Source organism: Macaca nemestrina, chromosome 11, assembly GCF_043159975.1.
Source record: "Macaca nemestrina isolate mMacNem1 chromosome 11, mMacNem.hap1, whole genome shotgun sequence".
In the NCBI taxonomy this organism is placed as follows: domain Eukaryota; kingdom Metazoa; phylum Chordata; class Mammalia; order Primates; family Cercopithecidae; genus Macaca; species Macaca nemestrina.
Genome location: NC_092135.1, coordinates 115,711,049 through 115,728,930, shown reverse-complemented (window position 1 = coordinate 115,728,930; position 17,882 = coordinate 115,711,049). Strand labels below are relative to the sequence as shown.

At 43.7% G+C, this 17,882-nt stretch overlaps 1 long non-coding RNA gene across 1 annotated transcript in view; it reads left to right on the top strand.

Moving 5' to 3' along the window:
- The window catches only part of LOC139357215 (uncharacterized), a 116,230-nt gene extending 98,693 nt beyond the window's left edge, over positions 1-17,537 (top strand). Inside the window, exon 5 of the long non-coding RNA XR_011610052.1 lies at positions 5,364-17,537. This is a non-coding gene — a long non-coding RNA (uncharacterized lncRNA). The remainder of the gene's footprint in view (positions 1-5,363) is intronic.
- Positions 17,538-17,882: the final 345 nt, after the last annotated feature.

The window sequence follows — 17,882 nt, the reverse complement described above, 5'->3', positions numbered from 1 at the left end:
GGAATGACGCAGAGCATGCGTTGGGTATTCCTGATTTGAGGGGCTCAATTCTCCTATTAGCCTGCTTCTTTCAGTTTTGTTTGGTTGGGTGGTTTGGTCTAAAAGGTCTTCCTGCATGGTCTGAGAGCTTGTCCACTTACGTGACTCCCATGACTGAGACCTCTTTCAAGTGTTCTCCTACACTTTCCTTTCTGCTGTCACCTTTCTTCCATTTTGAGGCTATCAGAGGATCTCAGAGGACCTGGGTCTCAATGAACCTGATCCCAGAACCCTGAGACACAGAGAGATGGTGTCCCCTGAGTTCTGCCTAACTCCTTTCTACCATCTTCTCTTCTTTTGCATGCAAAGTATGCTATTCCACCTGGATCAACTCCAAATAACCCAGCAAAAGAGCTGAGCTTGATTTTTAATGTGGTGATTGAAAACAGAGATGGGGTGGAGAGTTAGGGCAGAGGGAGGTGGCTGGTTTGGGAGAAACAGCCCATGCTGCTTGGACAGCTTGCTGACTGGGGTGGTATCTGAGGTTGCATCTGGAGACAGCTCTGCCTCCCATCCAGATTCCCGTAGCAGGAACAAAGTGACCTGGGCCTTGTCTCTCTAAACCCCCACGCAAGTGGTTTCTATCAAGTTTTGTAATGTGAGAGCCTCTCTGGAGGCCAAGGCCTTTATGCCTAACTGCAAGTTGTTGAGACGCCGTTTCCAATCTTTTTAGAAAATGGATTGGTTTCCAGATTGACAGCCTTGGAAACTGGACTCCTCTGTTTGTCCCACAAACAGGTATCACCTGTGAACTGCAGGTGGAGGCAGAACATGGTGTTCAAGCCCAACTCCTGGTTCTCCATGGCGTGGGGTGGGTGTGGGAGGGTGAGGGAACATTGGGAGTGCCAGAGAAATGATGTCTATAACCAAATGTTAATAATGATTATGGAAAATCAGCCACCTGCTTTAACTTCCCCCTTAAAAGACGTTTTTAAAGTTAAGTTGCTGAAAAGTGACATTTGAACGATTTCAATTCTAACTTGTCCATCACTCCGAGGCTGCCCTCCGAGAATAGAGTTGAAAAGCAAAGAACCTGTCTATTCCCCTATCCAGACCACAGGAACAGAGGAGAGTCCATGCTCATGAGCCCAACCCTTCTCCTCCTTCCCAGTTGTACACACCTGAGAATCTGGTGAAATGGGTGCTAGAATTTCAAGTGGATTTTCTTATCTAGTCCTTATGAAAAGAAGGAAGACAAGAATAATAAAAGTGGCTATGGTTTATTAAGTGCCTAGTATGTGCCAGGTGCTTTTTATGTCTAATCTCTAATTCCCAAAATAATCTTTTGAGGGAGTGTTACTGCCTTCATTTCATAGATGAATGGTCTGTACACTGAGTATAGGAGAAGTTACCACTTGCCCAAGTTTCCATGACCAGGACACAATGTGGCTGAGATCCAAGTCAGGTGTGCTGTCCTCCAGGCGCTCTGAGCAGATGCTCACTCTCCCATCCATTCCCAGATCCTGAACAGGTCAGGGCTGGGGAGAAGAGACATCCATTGCTCACTCAGCTCTTGGCTCCTTCATGGCACGGTTCTGGGCTGGAAGCCGTGATCCTGGTCTACTACATGGTTGGGAGAGTGAGTGAATTGCTTTGTCTCCCAAACCTAGGAAAGGTGAGAGTGACTGGACAGAGAGATGAGATGCGAGGACCCAGGGGCAAAAATGGGAGGTGGGAAATTAGCTGTGCTTGTTTAGAGAACTGTTTATAGACACTTCTCAAGGTGAGAGCATACTCAGTTTGTTTTTTCCATTTTGTCAGAGATGATGAAGGCCTGGTCTAGAGAAATCTCTTTAAAAACAAAATCTATGGGTATTAACGGTTACTGATTTATCTGGCAAAGACTGGTTAACAGGGATCAGTCCTATCTGCCCACTGTCTCTGGGTTTTAAGAGTAAATCATCTCAGAACTGCTCAGTTACCTTTCTACTCAGTGCTGTTGGTACTAGTGTCCTTAAAGACTTTAGGGTAAGTCTTTTCCCAGAGTCCCAAAATAGCAGAGAGGAGTTGAGATGCCCTGGGAGACAGACATGTGAATCCTTTAGCTAGAAATGTGTTCTAGGCCCAGAGCTCAGAGACAACATCAGGAACGGTTCCAGGTCTGGAATCTCAGACTCGCTTCACCATGAAGTACCAATCTTCTCCATACTGGCTGCTGAGTCACTTCCTCTGGGTCACCATGGCAGACCTTCCCCTACCTGGCTCTGCCTGTCACTTTTCTTACCCTAACCTGGACTCTGGGTCCTGGTCTCAGCTCTATGTCTAGTGCTACTTCCCAGCACTATTCAGAGATGATAAAAGTCTCTTGTAGTAGTAGGAGCAGCAGCAGCAGCAGCAGTACTAGTAGTACTAGTAGTAGTAGTAGTAGTAGTAGTAGTAGTAGTAGTAGTAGTAGTAGTACTAGTAGTAGTGAGGACAGTAAAAGCAAAAATAATGCTTCCCAGAGGGTGTACACTGTATAGAAGGTACTTTACCTCTATGAATTCTAATCCTTTGCAGAGAATGCCCACTTTACCAAGATTCAAAGAGGTTAAATGACTTGTTTAGAGTCACACAGCTAGTAACACAGTTAGAATCCAAATTCAGACCTGTCGGCCTCCAGAACCCAGCACAAAGAGGACAGAGTCTAAGCCATCTTCCTGGTCATGATCACCTGCTTCACTACTCAGTTATTTCTATTCTTGGGGTACTCTGCAGTGTTCTAGGGGCTGGGTGCTCTTATCCCAAGATGGAGAAGCTAAAGCAGAGAGCATTAGAGCAAAATATTTATAGCCCTGTAGAGGTCAACAGAATGTGGGCGGGTCATTAATTTACTACCTCTTTGCAAAAACTGTTAAGAGGTCCAATGGACTGCATGAAAAATATCAACTTACTGAAACACTTCAGTCAAACTGATAAAGACGTCAAACACGGAGATGCACATTTGTCTAGTGAGCCAAGTGGTGAGAAATGTGGGAGGGTGGGGTCTACACTGCCAGCTAAGGTGACGTTCGTGTTCACAGCATCAGAGAAAACAGATCTGAAAGAGATCTGGAAGGCCAAACTGTCTGGTCCTTGATCACATCCCTGACTAGCAGTTGCCCAGCCCCTCCTAGGACAACCACAGGGACAGGAAAATCACTATTCCCAGTGGCTTCAAATTCCATCTCTGGACATTTCTGACTTCCTGGGTGCTGGAGCAACAGAAATAGAACTTCAGCACTCTCAGGTGGAGATCCTGTGAGTGCCAGTGAGGCCACTGTAATAGACACAGTGGGAATGCCAAATGGTTTAGCCACTTTGGAAAACAGTTTGGCTGTTTCTTATAAAGTTAAAAATATACTTACCATATGGTCCAGCAGTCCCACTCCTAGATATTTACCCAGTGACAACATATGTCCATATTAAAACCTGTATACAAATACCTTTATAATCATTAAAAATTGGAAACAATCCAAACGTCCATCAACTGGTGAATGGACAAATGGTGGTATGTCTATACTGTGTACTACTAGTACAGCAAGAAAAAGAACATGCTACTGACATGTGCAGTAGTGTGGATAAATCTCACATGCCTTATCAAAGTGAAAGAAACCAGACTCAGGTCAAAAGGCTACATAGGTTTTGATTTAATTTATATGACATTCTGGAAGAAGTGACAAAATGTGTGTGTGTGTGTGTGTGTGTATGTGTATGCATATATATGTGTGTGTGTGTGTATACACACATACATTTTTGTAAATATATACATATACTTACAAAGAAGCTTAGTGGTAGCCAGGGGCTGGGAATGAAGGGAGCTTTTGAATACAAGGAGGTATGAATGGATGTTTTTGGGGTGATGGAAATGTTCTATATCTTGATTGTAGGAGTTATTTTACAACTGTACAAGCTTGTGAGAATTGGCAAATTGTATATCTAAAAGGGTACATTTTACTGTATGAAATTATTCTGTGGTAATTACGACCTTAGAAAATATTAAAAATAGGCAGACACAAAACTTGATAGTTTGGTGACTGTATTAGTCCATTTTCACCCTGCTACGAAGAAACACCCAAGACTTGGTAATTTATAAAGAAAAGAGGTTAAATTGGCTCACAGTTCTGCATGGCTGGGGAGGCCTCAGGAAAGTTACAATCATGGTGGAAGGCACCTCTTCACAGGTGGCAGAAGAGAGAATGAGAGTAAGCAGAGGAAATATTAGAAGCTTATAAAACCATCAGATCTCGTGATACTCACTCATTATCGCAAGAATAGCATGGGGGAAACCACCCTCGTGATTCAGTTGCCTCCACCTGGTCCTGCCCTTGACATATGGGGATTATGGGAATTACAATTCAAGGTGAGATCTGAGTGGGGACATAGTGAAACCATATCAGTGACCTTCCTCTGTGTGGCTTCAGGATTTTGGTCCTCATGGTCATGATGGTTATGAGAGGACTATCCCCACTTCCTCTGTGAAAATCTGTAAGGGCTACCTAACATGGATGTCTGAATCTGCCAAGCCACTGCTGGAGCTGGGGCCACTGTTGTCTTCTGGGCCAGTGGTTCTGATGTCCCAGTGGCTGGGTCCCAGGCTCTGTCTATTAACTTGCACTTGTTCTGTATCTCGTACCAGGGCCTTTCCACCCTAGACAACTGACATACTCCCTGCTGCTCCAAGCTACTTGATGACAATTTTTTCCAGCCAGGATAGAAATGGTTTCCTTTTCCTGGTAGGCTACTCTTCTGTGGTCCTCTCTGAGGAATTGCTTGAGTAGGTATCATGGCTATTTTAATGTATACACAAGGTCTGTTCCTTCCAATGGGATGCTCATGCCATTAGGGTCCCTGGGACTGGAGCAGATTAAAGCAAGTCCACCACCTTGCTTCTCCCAGAACTTCAGCTCTCAGCCTTGATGCCCAGGTCTGGGGCTGTGTCCTGCACTCCAGTATTTTCCTGCAGATTCTCCTTTTCTGCTGCCCTTGAAATAGAGCTTCTTTTAGCATGTTCTACCTACACACTTCAAATTAATCATGCTTGTTTCTGTGTCTGAACCCCAAGTTTGGCCATGGATCAAGTTATTTCTCTAGGACATTCTAACACCCCATGCAAATCAATGCTATGAATCAATATTGAGGAGACCAAAGCTGAGATAATACCTAACTTCAGGTGTTCAGAATAGCTCAATTCTAATTTTGGTTTAAAAACCTTTTTTACACAGTGACGATGTTTTTGCCTTCTAGCAGCCTCTATTATTTTCATTCTTCTCTTCTGACATAGTACTGGGTAAATCTCATATGTCTTTTACATGATAGGCCTCTTTGAAGAAAATAATCCTGTTTTTCTGGAATGTTCTATTTAGGTTACCTTAGCAAGAATGCTTGTCTGTTGGCGAGAGCACATCTGGAGTTCTGAATTGAGATGCAGATCCTGTGTATAAGAAGGACATAGGAAGAGCTGGATGTCAGAGGGGGAGAAGTGGAGACTCCCACACCACGTTGTAGGAACAACCTGCCTCATGTTCAGGGTCTGCCTTCTCTTTCTAGGTAGAGGTATCTAAAGAAACAGCCTGGCATTGCCGTGTCACCACTGAGCAAGAGACCCCCTTCTCATTAAGGAATTTGGAGTGAAATGACACAGCCCATGAAAAAGTTCTCTGTGGAGTTATCAGCATTTTTTCAAATAAATTATTTATATTTTTGGCACTAAAATAGATTTAGCATGTCCTAGGAGTATTGATTGGCTTGGGCTGGATTCTGTGTGGAGGCCCAGAGGAAGGAAAAGTCCTGGTTTTAATGGAAGAAACATCCCAGGCACATGGGGGGAAAACCCAAAAACAAAAGCAGAGAAGCATAATGTACCCAGCCCTCCTCAAAGCACATGGGAGTTGGCACCGTGCACAGTTCTGGTGCTCAAGCAAGGTTGAAACATAACCCAAACATTGGCGAGCCCACAGGCCAACTCCCTACATTTCTGGAATGGTCTTGCTGAGAACAAGAAATCCATTTCAGCCACCAGAATTCTCTTTATTATTTCCCACCCAGGCTGCCTCTTCTATCTTGTAATGGACAGGACCCATCCCATTCTGAGTGCAGCTCGGTGGTCTGAGCACAGATGGAGGCCCACTTCCCTTCCTCTCCAGAACTTTTCAGGGAGGGTCCTGTATTTATTTTGAAAAAAGATTTTGAGTCACTGTTGGGGAGGGTGACACCCAAGGGTATGCTCAGCTGAAGGCTGTGATAAAAGATGCCCTCAGAACTGCTATGTGTAGGATAACTAGGGAAATTTGTGTTGCTTCTGAGAAAGAGGAGTAAGGAGAGGAAAAAAAGAAGTGAGGGGCAGCCAAGAGGTAGAAGAGACTGGCAGGGTTGGGGAGGGGGGTGATCCTGACTCCTGAAAGGCTTAATATGTTATTAAAATAACCGAATGGTGTGTGGGCATGGCCTTGGGGTGGATGTGCCAGAGAAGGGGCTGTGTGTTGTACCTGCATCAGAATAGGAGAGGCCAGAGCCTGTGGCTGGGCTGCAGGAACTGCAAGAGAAGGTCTGAGCATGAGTTATGCTTGTTTCCTTGTTTATTTCTCCTGTTGAACTTGAACTCCTTCCTTGGGGGGCTCTATCTTACTTGTCTTATGTATTTTCAGTGGCAATATACTGCCTAAAACAGAGAAGGCCCTCAATCAACACTGTTCAAAGGAAAGAAAGACAGAAGGATAGACCTTTGCAGTAGAATCTTTTAATTTTGCAAGTAATAAAGGATAAAAGGTAATTGAGAATGCCTCAGAAACAGCAAAGTCCCAACATTGATTTCTTGTAATCTACAGATTCATTCAAAGGAAAATGAAATCAATTAAACTTTTCTTTAAATCTTGTCTTCCTTATCTTTGCAAGTCTAGTTCAGATGGATTGGTCTAGGTGCACCTGCTCCATGTCTCTTCTGTGCTCCTAATTGGGCATCATGGTACATGATCTGGAATGATGGGAAATTAGAATTGAGAAGATGCATTAGAAGTCATTTAGAGATATTCTGATCCCTGAACCTTAGCATTAACCATAACTCTGACATTTAAGGGACCTTAAATGTCATTTAACATTTTGTGTCTTTAGGGTTTGTTTGTTTGTTTTATAAAATGTCTTTTACTTTAAAATGAGGCTTCCCTGGGTCTGTCAACATAGATGTGTGTTCCACAAAGGAATAAACCTAAGTTAAGAGCATGAAACATGATCAGTATAAAATCTGTGCTGAAAAATGCTTTGCAAATATTTTACAAGAAATAAATGTTACTATTTCAAACCACAGTGACTTCGTGGTAAATCAAAGATCCTTTTGTTTAGTGGAGCACCTTTAGTTAGGATACTCAAAGTAGACTTGGAGCTCAGTCTTGGAACAAGAGTTGGAGAAAGCCAAGTTGGAGTTCTACTGGTAGGTGTGAAGGGCAATATGGGAGGGAGAAGAAAAGAGAAGATGGAAGGAGGAAATGCAAGAAAAGACTGGTGAGATGGCAGTAGGTTAGGGTGAGGGGTGATGTGGCCAGGGAAATTGTGCCATGGCAATATCTGAGAGTCAAAGTGGCGGTTGTCCATGTTCTTATGATGTGACCCTGCCCCCACTTTAATTTCCTACAAACTTTGAGCTGAATTTTTTAGCAAAGTGAACAATTTCCCCAGGAATTCATAGAAACCTTGGGGAGGGAACTGTACCTTCAATAGCATGTAGAATGGAGGTTTAAGTAATTCTATCTAGACCTTCAGGTGTAGGAGGACCCCAGAAGATAACTGGGTTACGCTAGGCTATTTAGTGTCATGGACTCTTATGAATGCATGGACATCATCACTTGAAATTCACATATTTTAAAACAGGAGATGGAGATAGACATAAAAGTTGTAAATAGTCAAACCTCAGCTGTAAAGTACAAAACATCAGTTGAGTACCTTTCATACAGTTTTTGTCTTCCCCTGGAATGAATTTTGATGATGTCCTTTTTGCACAAGAGATCTTGTAGCTAGCAACCAAAAGATGAAAATCTTTACCAATGTGAATTTGGGGGACTTGGGAAAAAAGATGGTCTTAGTGATACATTATCACAACAGCTTCCACGGTAAAGCCTGATGGAAAGTTTTCATGTCATTATACACCCAAATAAGAGTGTCGTGTGGCATTTCTACAAACCAATTGTGAGCATAGTGAAATTCAGGGCTTTCACATTCCCAGTGGGAGAGCATTAATGCTATGATAACCTGTAAGTCGGTCTCTACCTCGATGGCTTTATTTCTGAAAAGACCTTGCTGGAAGATGAGATTGCTTGAGTTTTTCTGATGCCCAATTAGACAATTTGCTGCATCAGAATGCCACTGAGGGTGGCTGGATAGTCTGTCCTTTTTTGGTATCTCCTCTGGCATCTTGCCCATTCTTGTCCATACTGTCTTCCTAGTCATTCATGCTGTTCTCTTCCCATTTGACCCAGAGGTTAACGAGAGCACTGGGTCTAAACTCTTCCTGGGCATAAATGGCAAGATATACAACAAAAGCTCCCAGGCCTCATGTGAAGCCAATGTGAAAGGGGAGTACGTGGCAAGTGGCTTGTTCACCAGTCTGTCCTTCTTGTGGCACACTGGTTCATAAGGTCACTTTCAGCTTTCTTATAAGCTGAGGCAATGAGGGAATTATGTCCGTGCCCAGATTATGAACCAAGATGGTAATGGTGTCACTGGGCAGGGTGAAGCCAACAATAAGTAGATTTGAAAACCCAGCAATGTTCTTGAAGTGTAAGCAGTAATCTGTAGGTTGTCAAAGATTAGGTAACCTTCCTCCATCTTGTAGATGCAGAGTTGTCACACTGTTGTTCATTAAGGCTGTGTATCCTGAATTTTTAGCTACATCAAGACCTACTTTTCTCGTGGCAATCCTGATACCTACTTTTTTAAAGCATTGACTCCATTCTCTGTTAAAGCATCCTGTCTCTGACAGCTCACCCAATTTCTGTTGGGCAGAGGTCTGAGCAAAGATGGCTTCTGAGAGGATCGTTAAGAACTCACTCAGCTATTCCTGACATAGTCCTTCGGCTGCACTTCTCTGAGGTCTCCAGGGAACCTTCATCACCATGATAAAGCATTTATTATTGGGATCATCAGCTCGTGTATGAGGAGCTGAAATTTGTTGGTAGAGTCAAAAGGGATTTCAGCCTGGCTACTTTGCAGTTTCATTTTCTAATTTCCATGACATCACCCAAGATGACTGCTGAGAATTTCCAAAGGCAGTTTCTGGGGCATCTTCAACCACAACTTTCTCCATGTTGAGAAGACTTTCCTATCCTGGTTTGAACTCAACATGGTTATGCAATATTATTATCATGAATAAGGAGTCCCAGATTCCAGGGCCTTGGACAAAGACTTGGGTTGACTGTTCTTCACGTGTGTCAGCCACATTAATCTGTTACACCATGGATGGATCCTGTTGTGAGTCAGGGTGCCAGTCTTGTCAGTGCAAATGATGAGGTGAAACTGAGGGTCTTCAGCACTTCCAGGTTCTTCACGAGCATTTCTACTTGGCCATCCATTTTCTGTCAGTAACAGAGTGACAGTGACAGTGATAAGGAGGCCCTTAGGTACATTGGCCACGTGATGCCAGTGAGGAAGATGGAGGGGTTTAATGCATGATACTTCGTGGACACTGATGATAAAGAAAAGGATGCCTATGAATTCCTGCCACAATGCAAGCAAGGTGCTCGATCTCACTGGCAATGGGTGTCTTCTCATTTCCAGCTTCTGAAATCAGTGAGGCCATTTGTCCAATGATGGTGCCATTGCCTGTGTTGGCAACTGTGCCAGTTGCTGTGCCTTCTAAACAGGTTGTGGAATAGAAGACAGTATTTTTTTTTTCCAGGGGATTGTCATGAGACAAGTCACACGAGCAGGACTAGGGCTTGGACATCCCATTGATAGATGAGTTATCTACCCTACCTCCCTGAAAAGCCAGCAACCTGATATCTGTAGGAATTTAGTCCTATCCTTTAATCTCCACTATGTCTTGATTACCAACTATTATGCAGAAGTTGCATCCTTCTCTGCATCTCAGACAACAAGAGCTTGCTGAAGAATAATTTTACTATAGGTGGCCATGATATTGGTGTTTTTTACCTCTTGGTAATAAGCAAAGATCCCTGCAACCAGAGTAAGCACAGAACTCATATACACATTGTCTAGGGACACAGACTTATCACAGGAGTACTGAGTGCTAAATGCAACCCAGCAGAGGAATGCCACAGAGGAATGAAGAACACTGGCACCAAAACTTGACAATCTTTAATGTTTCTTTGAGAGACCTGAATTAGGGTGATCCCAAGCCAGGAGCTCTGAAGCTCTCATGTTGGAGAGACCTGTATGTTTGCACCATATTTATTTTTCAATTCCTTATTGCTGAATTTGTGGCCATCCAGGTTAAGTTCTTTCCTGTGTTTCTCTTCTCGGTGATTGTTTTTGAGTTCCAAGCAGTTGTTCTTCAGGCGCCTGTACTTTTCCTTGCCTCTCCCTTTGACTGTTTTTTTCTCGACAGTTGTAGTTCCACTGAGCTACACCAAGTAAATTTTTGGTGTTGTCTTGTCCATGAAGTGGATGACATGGGTACTGGAGGATGAGGTTGGGCTGCATGAGGGTGCACCTCCAAGGTGTGGGTCATACTAAGGGCCTGCAGCCCAGGGGTCTAGCTTCAGGAGCTTCAGACAGGGACACCAAAGGGCCAATGTCAGCCTGGAAATCAGGCTGGCATCCTGCAGCCCGTTAAGTTCAGCACCTGTGATCTGTTTTCTATCTTATTTCCTTTCATTTCTTATCTACCCTACCAGGTTGAAAGTATTCTGGGGGCAGAACCTATGTTTGTTTCATCATTATATTCTTACCACATGGGAATTCAAAAATAGATATTTGTTGAATGAATAAATGACCTCACAATTTAGGTTCTGTGGTTTTGTGTTCACCATTTGGCAGAGAAATGTAGCCACTGATGGAAGAGATACAGAGATGAATGAACAAACTTCATAAAGCAAGAGGCTCAAACTAGCTCTGCAATTTTCACCTGGGGCCCCTGGAAGTCTTTCTGAGGAAAAAGGTACATAAATCAATCTAAGCCTCAGTTTCTGCATTTGTAAAGTCAGGGTGAAAATAGGAGAATGACAGCATATGTCACTCAGGTTTGTTAGTATTAGATAATGCATGTGGAGCATTTAGAACTATTTCTGGTATATCATGAGTACACAAATTTGGTTATTAAGATTATAATAAGTAACCAGAATATAAAAGCAATATACCCACCAACATCCTCATCACAGTCCCTGCAGATGGATGCTTATCTTAGCTAGTCATGACATTTTTGGTAGTTACTGACTTTAGAAGGTTCATATAGTGGTCTTTCAGCCCTGTCTTCTCAAGAAAAAATCCTATGCATCACCCTTTACAGAGCTCTTTGAAGGCAAGAAACATGTCATATTCATCTCATTATCCTGCATGTCTAGCACAGTATATGACATACAAGGTGCTAAATATACCTTTTAAAGAAATAGATGAATAAATAAATGAATCCTATTCATAGAAGGCATTGACATTAGATATTGGTTCAAAAATCGTCTAGGATCAGTGGTGACTTAGTAGTGATGAAACTGAACCCAAACGCTGCCTTAGAGATCTTTTCATGCCCAGAAGTTCTGATTATGTTATGGCTCATCCTGTAATCAGCAACCCTTCCCTCCCTGAAACCCATTCCAGATGTGGATCTAGCAGCGGCCTCCACAGTGAGGGGAGTGTTAACTGCCAGGCCTATCATAATTAATAGTCATTCAATCTGGGCTTTGGAGGGATAGTCTGATGTAACTCTCATCAGCTCCATCAGCAATGCCATGATCAATTTTAAAGAGTTGAGCTGATGTGGCTTATCAAGGGACCTTAGCTGCTATGACGCTATGGCCTGGCTTGATGCCTTCAGCCAAAGCCAAGTGTTGGGTGGGTAGCTTGGCTGTCTCAAGAGCCTGCCTGGCCCACTCTGGTGGTATGTGTCAGGGCAGCAAGAATGCATTGCCTAAACTAGGAATGTGGACCGCCTCTGAGGGCTGGAGAAAGAGGGGAATGGAGGGAGGGAGTTTTGGCTCTGATGGTGGAGCAGGAGAACTGGTTGTTCAAAGGACATGTAAACAGTCCTTGGCTCAAGCGTTCCTGCTGTTATCCATAGTTACTCCCAATCAATGTATCTTGGGTATTGTTCTAGGGCAGGGAAAAGGTGGAGTCCAACCAGGAGCAGATTACAAGACACATTGCAGATCTAGTGTACAGAGGTGCAAACTTGGCCTAGGGATAAAGTGGTTGGGGCCGGGATGCCATGACTTCAAGGATGGCCTCAGTGCTTAATCTTTGGAAAGGGCACGACTCATCCCAGGGACATCTGCAGAGCCCGTGTTCTCAAAGAGATACATCTTGGTTTGATGGGTGGAAAGACAGTAGAAGTCCTGTTTTCTCATCCTATCCTTTTTCCATCCAGGCAAAAAGGGACTGATAATAATCTCATTCTCATTCTTCTTCTGGTTGTTAATGAGTTTTAGCACATGAAACATATTTAATACGAATAGGCTCACCTCACTACGTTGGAATTTGGGTTTGGAAGGCAGGGCCTTAGGGCTTTGAAATGTTTTGTAGAAAAGGCAATGCCGTGTGGGGGCTTCTCTGTTACCATGTGCCCTTCCCACTGGAGGGAACAAACCACTGCACTAGAGTGACTCAGCCCACAGCTGATAAAGATATTGTGGTATAAGCTTCTGGCAATGTGGGCTTGATAGAATGAAGAATATGTTATTTCTCCTCTTTTCTCAGCCACATTAACCTCCTGACATCCCTAGAATATAGTAGGCTTTTTCCTACCTAGAACCTTCACTTCCCTGGCCTATGCGTGACTGGCCGGTTTTCATTCTTCAGATTCCTGTTCAATGTCAGCTTCTCAGAGAAGCCTTCCCTGACCACTGGATGTCTAAAGTAGGCGTTCTCTCTCTACCTCCCCAATATACTTGTGTTAGTCCAATGCATTGCTATAAAGCAATACTGAGACTGGATAATTTATAAAGAAAGAAGATTGTATTGGTTTTATTGGTCCTGCAGGCTGTACAGGAAGCTTGGTGCCAGAATCTGCTTGGCTTCTGTTGAGGCCTCAGGAAGCTTTTACTCAAGGTGGAAGACGAAGCAGGAGCAGTCATGTCACATGGTGAGTGAGGAAGCAAGAGACGGGTGAGGTGCTACACCCTTTTAAACAACCAGCTTTCATATGAACTACCAGAGTGAGAACTCACTTATCACCAAGGGGATGGTGCTAAGCCATTAATGAGGGATCCGTCCCCATGATCCAGTCACCTCTCACCAGGCCCTACTTCCAACATTAGGAATCACATTTCAACATGAGATTTGGAGGGGAAAAACATCCAAACAATATCAATGCTCTATGACAGCCCTCTGTTTCTTTCCTCTGTGGCCCTCTTCATAACTCTTAACTGCAGTGATTCACTGGTTTGTTATCTTTAGAGTGTGAACCCTGTGAGGGCTGGCCTGCCTTGTACTTGGTGTACTTGGTGTATTTTCAGAGTATAGGACAGACCTAGCAAACTTAAAATATTTGAGTTCCTATCATGTGTACTTCAGTACTTTAGGAATTTCTGGGCATGTGAGTTAGACCTAGCCTCTTAAAGCTTAACATCTAGCTGGGAAAACAGCAAAATTTTCACTAGCACTTATAATAAGTGCTTTGAGAGAGGAAGAACAGGGTGCTGTTAGGGGAACTCTAAACAGGTCTGCAGAAGCCAGAGGAGGTTTTCTCCTGGAAGATCTAAGAACTGTGATCTGAATCAAGTAGAAATTAGCTAAAGAAAAAGAGAACTAGTTCTAGGCAGAGGGGATAGCATGTGCAAAGGCCTGGAGGTGGGAGAGACGAGAGCATTTCTGAAAGCTGTTTAGTCGACTACAAGATGACAAGTAGCAATAGATGAAGACAGAGAGACAGCAGGGGCCAGAGCACAGCATGCTAAAACCAGACTAGGTTTGGATTTTATTCTGTAGAAAATGCAGAGATGCTGAAGAGTTTTAAGTAGAGAGAGGCATGATCTGATGCTCATTTTTGAAAGGATCATTCTGCTTTGTGGAGAGAAAGGACTTAGAGGAGCAAGGCTAAAGGCAGGGTAACCATGTAAGAGGTTACCGTGGTGGTCCAGGAGAGCAACCATGGTGGCCTGGACTGGGGAGGTGGGTGTGGGGCTGGAGAGCAGGGAAATGGTACCCTCAGAGTTAGGGGATGGGAGTCTGAAGACGTAATTGATAGTATAAGAAAAGAGTCAAGGTCAGGGAATGCTTAGTGATGGTGGGTGGGCATAGGGATGAAGCCCCTTTGTCTTGGGCACCTGTGTGAAGGATGATGCCATCCACAGAGACAGGTAAGCTGGGGAGAGTAAAGGCACCAAGTACATCCTTTCTTTGGGCCATCCCTCCTGTTCTCTTCCCCTAGGGAAATTCTAGCTGCCATAAAGACTCAGGACAAGTGCCACATCCTCTTCAAATTCACCTCTGAACCCTCCTGTGAACTCCTGTAGCACCAGCCACTGGCCCACACCCTTTGTCACTAGTGTACGTTGCTCTGCAGTGTTTCATCCAAGTTAGCCTTGTCTTTCCAACTAGGTTTTGTGCTCCATGCTTGCAGAATCATTTGTCCCAGTGATGCCTGCAGGGCTGAGTATGTGGCAGGTACTCAGTTCTTGGGGGCCGTATTAGTCAGGGTTCTCCAGAGAAAAAAGAACCAATAGGATGTATATATAAGATGGTCCTCAACTTATGGTTTGACTTATGAATTTTTAACTTTACAATGGCTTGAAAGTAATACACCTTCAGCATGCTCCTGGATTTACACAGGGGTTACATCTGGATAAACCCATCATAAGTTAAAAATGATATAAGTTGAAAATGCAGTTTCCACTTATGATATTTTCAATTTATGATGAGTTCATCAGGATGTAACCCCATCATAAGTTGAGGAGCATCTGTATATAGAAAGAGATTTATTATGAGGAATTGGCTCATGTGGTTATGGAGGCTGGTGAGTCCAAAATCAGCAATGTGATCCAGCAGACTAGAGACCCAGGAGAGCCAATGGTGCAGATGAAGTCTGAAGGCAGGCTGCTAGAGAATCTCCTGTTGCTCAGGGAGACTAGTCTTCTTGTTCTATGCAGCCCTTCAACTGATAGTATGAGGCCCACCCACAATATGGAAGGAAATGTGCTCTACTCAACCTCTACATATTTCAGTATTAATCTAATCCCCAAACACATTCCAAATTGACACAAAAAATTGGCAATCACAGGGACAGAGTGGTGCTGTGAAAATCATAGTAATTTTCCCAAGATCACCCAGCAAGGCTGTGTCAGAGCCCAGAGTGACACTCAGGTTTCTAGACTCCCAGGTTTTTGTTTTTCCCACTACATTTCACAATGGAAAACTTGAGTGTGTGTGTGTGTGTGTGTGTGTGTGTGTGTGTGTGTGTGTGTGTTGTTTCTCAGTTAAGAGGCCAGATAATTAAAACTATGGCTTCTAGTTTTTAACTTGGGGATTATACAACAAAGAAAGGAGATCTTTTCCCCCAATTGCGTATTCTTTGTCGGCAGGTTTCTGAAAACAGCAGTTTGATCTGGCCTACAGGAAGTTACAAAGTGGCCTGGGTCTTCAGCAAAAACAGCCTGTTCCAGGTCACTGAATTCAGGCAGCTTTGGGCCTGGGAGCTCTACTCTTCAGGGGTCCAGGCTGCAAATATCCTGCCAGTGCACCCCATAATACTCTCTGACATGGGAGGCTGCCACCATCCCTCCCTCTGACCTCCTGCCAGTTCTCTAGCAGGGAACTTGGCTGTGGTGCTTTCCAAAATAATCTGTGCACGTCTCTGGTTGAAATTTACAAGCAGTCGTATCGTATTTTTTCTTAAAATTCCAAATCCATAACATCTAAGGAACTCCTTCACCCAATATTAAGTAATTCTGTGGATGGAAAAAGAACAGTGGAAAAGAATACCAACCCATCCTCTGTTCCCCCATTTAAGTTTCAATGTGGTTTTCTTTTTGGTTTGTCTGCAGTACTGGTCTATTGGCTGGGTCTGCCTTTCTCCCCCACCAGGCCTTTGCACTTTCCCCTTTGTGATCCCAGTTTTATTTTCCATGGGTGCTCTGGCACTTATTGTAGAAAGGATCATGTTTGGATTAGAGATCCAAATCTTTACCACATTCTTGAAAGTTAATGGCACCTCCAGGTTTCCTTGCTCACCACCATGCAGGGGCTTTGTGCCAAATATGTTTATCCATTTGGTGGTCTTAGGCACTTATGCACGACCAGTGTTGGTCACCAAAATTGGTGTGTATTAGGGGGTAAGTTGGATGCATATTTGCAGCCTGGACCACTGAAAAGTAAAGCTTCAACCCTGCCCAACCTCCTTTCCAAGCCATTTGTGGATTCAGAATAGAATGTGCTAGTGGACAGCAACAAAATGTCCGGGACAGAACGTTCCAGATTTAGAGATCCCTTCGTGGTGGGAAGAGACAGGAACTTAATTCCAGCCTGGAATCACACAAACAAATACATCTGTAAGACAGGAATCCCAAGTACAAATATCTGAGCGGTAGGGTGAAAGCTGGAAAAAATTAGCACTTAGAGAGACCTGGGGTAGAAGAGAGAGTTGCAAATTTGTTCTGTACTTGCCCTGTAACTTACCGCTGGCTGATGGGATAAGGGGTGGGAGGGAGATGGGGCAGGGAGGCGATTGTTTAGAAGAAGCAGCCAGTGATATTAGGACTGCAAACAAATACAGCTGCAGGTCATGGGGAAGGGCAGTCAGTGACCTTCTTGTAGACACTGATGAGATTATTGCTATAAAGAAATTAGAAACTTAGGAGTTTGTGTCCCTGGCGTGACAAATTCTGGAGAAGGTTCAAAGAGAAGGGGGTTTGAAGACCAGCTTGAGACCAACTGAGCATCACTGCTGAGCTCTTTCTGCATCGTAATCAATAATCATTTAGAACATGCTGGTGGTCTGCTCACCATAAAATGGGCAAACTAAGGGAAAAAAACAAGGTGGAGAAGAAAAGACTAAGTTGCTGGAGTAGAGGATAAAGAAGAGAGAATTAGAAGGCATCTCAGAGACCCTCTTGTCTACCCGTTCAGTGTTCGCAAGTAGAGTGAAATAGGAGTGAAGATGAGTGATTTTGACCTTCACACATTTCCTGGGTTTTATGACAGAGAATTAAATATAGAGGAGTTTCATATTAAGTTCGAGATTGTCCTGATTGCTATGGCACTAGCTTAACTAACATCTCCTTTAGGGATGGAGCATAGGTGAAAACCAGAGTATAGGTAAATGCCAAATTGGTGTAAATGTTAGAAGGTATAATTTTGGAACATGCATGTGTGGGTCACTGGAGAAATCCTGAGTGATCTTTCATGATTCCATTTTTTTCCCCTTGTGTCCTAAGGAAGCCCACAGTGGACAGTTTGGGAAGGGTGGGTGGGAGAAGAGGTTGATACTATTGAAAGGAACACGGTGGGCTTATCTCCAGCATGAATATCTTTTGGAGTCTTGACTCAAGAAATGACTTCTTTGAGATGTTTTCCTCTCCCTAGACATGTGGGGTTTCCTTCCTCTAGCTCTCAAATGTATTATGGGAAATATTGCTTTCACAAAGATCTGGAGGTTGGTAGATGTTGTTCCATCCAGGGGACCTTGCTAACAACCCAGCTGCATAAGCTAGATTGTGAGTCCTAACTCTAACACCTGCACCAGGGCTGAGCTAGCTGCTGATGGTCACCTGGGAAGGGGTTAAAAGCAAAGA